Source organism: Corvus brachyrhynchos, unplaced genomic scaffold, assembly GCF_000691975.1.
Source record: "Corvus brachyrhynchos isolate BGI_N302 unplaced genomic scaffold, ASM69197v1 scaffold133, whole genome shotgun sequence".
Lineage (NCBI taxonomy): Eukaryota > Metazoa > Chordata > Aves > Passeriformes > Corvidae > Corvus > Corvus brachyrhynchos.
Genome location: NW_008237249.1, coordinates 484,011 through 488,992, shown reverse-complemented (window position 1 = coordinate 488,992; position 4,982 = coordinate 484,011). Strand labels below are relative to the sequence as shown.

The 4,982-nt window shown below is 57.3% G+C and overlaps 1 long non-coding RNA gene across 1 annotated transcript; it reads left to right on the top strand.

Moving 5' to 3' along the window:
• The first annotated feature begins 17 nt into the window (after positions 1-17).
• LOC108445712 lies at positions 18-4,622 on the top strand. The gene is made up of 2 exons (XR_001860661.1): positions 18-268; positions 333-4,622. It is a non-coding gene; the product is annotated as an uncharacterized LOC108445712 (long non-coding RNA).
• The last annotated feature ends 360 nt before the right edge of the window (positions 4,623-4,982 follow it).

Genomic DNA, 4,982 nt, shown 5'->3' with positions numbered 1-4,982 from the left:
GGAGGCGGGGCCCAGCCTGAGCACACCCAGCCAGCTGGTGCTACAAGTGTGGGGTGACCGAGGAGCCGGGGAGGTGTGAGGCCCTCACACACCGCACATCTCCGTGACAGTGCGTGAAGGCGTGAGCCCCTCACACACCCCGTCTCTGTGACACTGGGTCCCACAGAGGTGTGAGCCCCTCACACACCCCGTCTCTGTGTCGCTGGGTGCCCCATGGAGGTGTGAGCACCCCACACCCCATCTCTGTGACACTGGGTGCCCCATGGAGGTGTGAGCACCCCACACCCCATCTCTGTGACACTGGGCCTGGCCGGACCCCAGCGCCCGTGGAGGTGTGAGCACCCCACACCCCATCTCTGTGACACTGGGTGCCCCATGGAGGTGTGAGCACCCCACACCCCATCTCTGTGACACTGGGTGCCCCATGGAGGTGTGAGCACCCCACACCCCATCTCTGTGACACTGGGTGCCCCATGGAGGTGTGAGCACCCCACACCCCATCTCTGTGACACTGGGTGCCCCATGGAGTGTGAGCCCTCACACACCCCATCTCTGTGACACTGGGTGCCCCATGGAGGTGTGAGCACCCCACACCCCATCTCTGTGACACTGGGTGCCCCATGGAGGTGTGAGCACCCCACACCCCATCTCTGTGACACTGGGTGCCCCATGGAGGTGTGAGCACCCCACACCCCATCTCTGTGACACTGGGCCTGGCCGGACCCCAGCGCCAGCCCCTGCCCACACGTGGTGTGCCCGTGGGCTGTTTACAGCTCCCGCACACCGTCTCCTTTGTGGCCCTGCTGAAAACCCCCAGTGTGCAGCACACCACTGTACATTTACGCTGTTGTTTTTCCCCTCAGTAAGGCAGTAAATGACCGTTTATTCAAACAACAATTCCTAAGACAAAACCAGAAACCAGCCCCGTGGTCAGATGTGTGCGCGGCGAGGCAGGGTTTGTTATTTAAGCAGCAGCTAGGCTGTGTGCTATGCAAACAAACCCCACGCTCTGTTCTCCCAACCTCCTGCTGACTTTGCAACTAATTTTGTTAGCAAGGAGAACACAACTGCGCCAACATCAATGCAGCAAAGAGCCCGGAGACGTTTGTTCATAACTTTGTAACAAACATTGATCAATCGATCTTTGCCTGTGTGGGGAGGGAAAAGCCCACAAACAAAACAAAACACATATGGGGAGGTTTTTTTTAATGGCACAAAGGGCAATTAGGCACCCAACCTTCCAGTGAAATGAGATTCCTTACGGTCCTCTGTGCTTTTAAGTCTTCCCCTTATGCTCAATGGAAGCAAAATCTACTGTCAAACCTCCAAAGGAGGAAAAAAAATCAAGAGAATGGTTATAGTGGGCCTGGTGCAGCATTTCTGAGCGCACCAGAACAAAGACAGGTGAAGGCTCCTGACAAAGGGAAGGACACCCTATCCCACATGTACAGTCTTTTGTACCGTGTATCAGATCCATGTAGAACCAGCAAAACAGAGAAAACACTAATTCGCTGTCAAAAGCAATTAAGTGCTGCGTAAACAGTGGAACACGAGCGTATTTACCCAAGCCCGTTCCTCCAGCTGTGCACCACAGCAGCGCAGCGGGACCCCGGAGCCCCTCACCTGGCCAGGCAGGACAGGAGGCACGTGGATCCGCGGTGGCACAGCTGATCCAGCTTCCATGACCTGTGGTGCAAACGTGCCCTTCGGTGTGTGGAACAAGCGGCTCCCCTGAGCAGCCTTCCCAGCCACTGGCATTGTGGTTCTGTTCAAAGGCGGCTCCCGGGCACGCTTGATCACAGGTCTAGGCAAAACTTGACCTGAGCGTGTTTCAGCCGAGCTCCAGCCCTCAGCCTGGACATTTCATCTCCATGCCCAGCACCACTGCCTGGCGCTGGGCAGGTGCCTGGGATCCCGCCTGCCCTTTTCCCAACACCCAACATGTTCCTCAGAACTGTGGGGTCAGCTGCCTCCCACCCCTCGCCTGCACAACAGGACGGTCCGACAGCCTTGGGATGCTGAGACACCAACCCACCTGGAAGGGGAACTGCCGCAGGAGGGACGCTGAGCCGGGAAAACCAAACAGCTCCGACACTGCGGGACCCAGGGAGAGCACCCCCTGCATGGAAGAGGCCGGGGCTGCCAGACACAGCTGCAGGGAGAACAGCACTTTGATTTCAGATACAACAGCAGCCAATGGAGAAGAATGATGAAGCACAGCTTCCAAAGTTTACTCTCGCAGCCTAACTAACAGCTCACAACAATACTTCCTGGGCAAGCAGCTGTGACCTTATTTTTCCTTTGGAAACAGCTCTGAGGTTTCACTGACACAGACGACCACCTGCTCATTAGCAGGTCCCTGAGCAGGGAAATGCCACGGGGTGATTCCAGCACTGTCTGGCTGCTCCCCTGTGCTCAGCACACAGCTCGGGGAAGGTGGCTGCCTAGGCTGTGTGCCTCCTGCAGCCGGTGACATTTAGATGGTCCCTGGGAGCTGCCGAGCCAGAGAGCCCCTGGCTGTCAATCTCCTGCTCTGCGTCTCTGGGGGCTGTGAGAGCCCCTCTCAGCAGCACCCCCTCACAGCCCCGACCCTCTGCCCACCTGGTTCCACACAAATCACCGAGGCCCTGCACTCCGACACCAGATCTGCAGCCACCCTGGCTGGAACTGCCTGAGAGCAGGCGGTGGCACTGGGCAGGGAGAGCAGGATTTTAAAATCCTTCTTGATAACTTGAGTTGTCCTAATAGTTCCGAGCATTTATACATTTACAAATATTTACAATCCTTATAAAACAGAACCAGCATAGCCTGAGAGATTTCTGGTGGTGGCTGACAAGAGAAAACAGGAATGTTTTCCACAGATTAACCAGACGAGTACTTGTGTCCTGTCGTGCTCGCAGGCCCAGGTGCTCAGCCCCAGCACAGCAGCCTCTCCCCAGGGCTGGCAGAGGCTGTCCTGGATTGCACAGGCTGAGGAGCCAGTCAATGGAGCACTGAGCAACGCCATTCATCAGGGCCAAGGGGTTTGGGAGCGCTGCCTCTCCATGCACTGCTCCGGGGCCGCGGGCCGCAGACAGAGGCGGCACAGTCCCGCCGGCATCTGGCCCGCGCCCAGCCGGCGCTGCGGCAGCGCAAGCTGCATTCTGCCCTGCTGCTATTTACTCACAGCTACAGATGTTGACATAACAAAGAGCTACAGACAGACGGACAGAAGGGGAGCAGTGTTGCAGTGCAGACACTGCGGGCTCTATTCTTCAGGAAAGCGCCTCTGACTTCCCCACCCAGCCCTGCGATTCCTTTGGAAATCATCTGGGCTGGTGAAGCCTGCTTTCCTCCCGTGGGACACAACTGGTGTGAGAGAACATCAGCTTTGCTGTTTGTTCCTGTGCTGAACGGAACCCTTATCAACCCACAGAAAAACCAATTGTTTCAAACCAAGGGGCTGAAAGCTCGGGGATGCACCGGCAGCGTGCAGCTCCTGCTTGCCCCTCTGAGGGGCCGCACAGGGAAAATCCTGGCTCTGCACTCTTTAGAGAGCCAAAATTAAAGGGAGGACTTGTTCCACAGGAAAAAACCACCACACTTAAATGCTTTTTGGGAGACACCACCCTGCATTTCAGAACTGCACATCTACACACACAAAAAAAGCGCCCAAACAGCAAAATAAAAGCGTTTTGAAAAACACAACAGAGCGGTCAAAAGGGCAGAACCACCTGCAGAAGGCGGCCAGGGCTGGGCGTGGGAGAGGTGTCAGTGAGGCTGTGCAGCACTGCCCAGAGCTCTGCCCAGGCTGTGCTCAGCGCTGCTCCGAGGCGTTCGCCCCTGCTCTCCTCCTGGCCAAGACGTGCTGCGATGTCCCGAGAGCCCTGCTTGCAAGCTGCAGCCGTGAGTGACAGTGACGTAGGCACTGACCCCGACTCCGAGTCCATTTGGGACAGCCGCAGCCCCACACCAAACCCTGCAGGTCCAGGGCACCGCTGGCCCCTCACACGCCGTGTCCCCACGGGCAGCCCGCGACCACTCGGATGCCTCAAGCACCGTGCAAACTCGAGAAGGGATTCAAGTTTTTAAACAGTTGCTTCTTTAAGCTTCTGGTGTGAACCAAAGTTCAGATCCTTCACAACTGGTAGGAAAAGATATTATTGCCTGGAACCATGCCCAGAAAAGCTCAAAGCCGAGCCTCCTCCTGCCTGTGCTGGTTGCCAGCTCCCAGCGCTCCGCCGTGATGCCATCTGGTGCCTACAGGCAGAACAGCCAGGGCTTCTCCCGGGCTGGGTTTGGAGACGTTCAGGGGGGAACCAACAGCCCCCAGGCAGTAACTCACAGCATTTGTTCTGCTGGAAGATTAACATTGCCCTTGCACCGCCCCGGCGTGTCTGAATGCTTCCGGCGGGGCTGCAAGGAGAACATGGGTACCAGTCACACTCAATTTCGCGGCTGCCTCCCCGGGATGGGGATTTGCAGTGTTGCACTGCAGACATCCCTGCTGCTGGAGAGCTGTCCTGGCACAGCACGCGGCCCCGGAGCAGCCTCCCATCCCACAGCCACACACCAGTGGTCCTGAAGGGGCTGTAAAGAGCCTTTCTGAAGAGCAAATAAATGAGTTGACTTCATAAAGAAAAGCAGGGAGCCAAGTATCCTCCTTCCCTCAGAGAAGGAGACATTATGAGGTAGGTGTGCTTTGGAAGACCTGACAGCAGCGGTTTCGTGGAGGGTGCTCCTTGGGCTGTGGCTGGTGCAGGGGCTGGCCAGTGGCCAGCGGACCCTGTGCCAGGATAGGGCTGCTCCAACTGGCCCTGTCACCCCCCCAGGATGCCCCCAGGATCCCAGCACCTCACAGGCCCATCCCCTGTGCTGGGAGCTGCAGCAGGCGTGGCTGGGCACATGCCAGTCCTGGGAGAACGCAGAATTCCCTTAAATTCAGCCCCTTTTGCCATCTCCAAAGCAATACAACAGGAAACAAACTCGGCACCCTTTGGAGG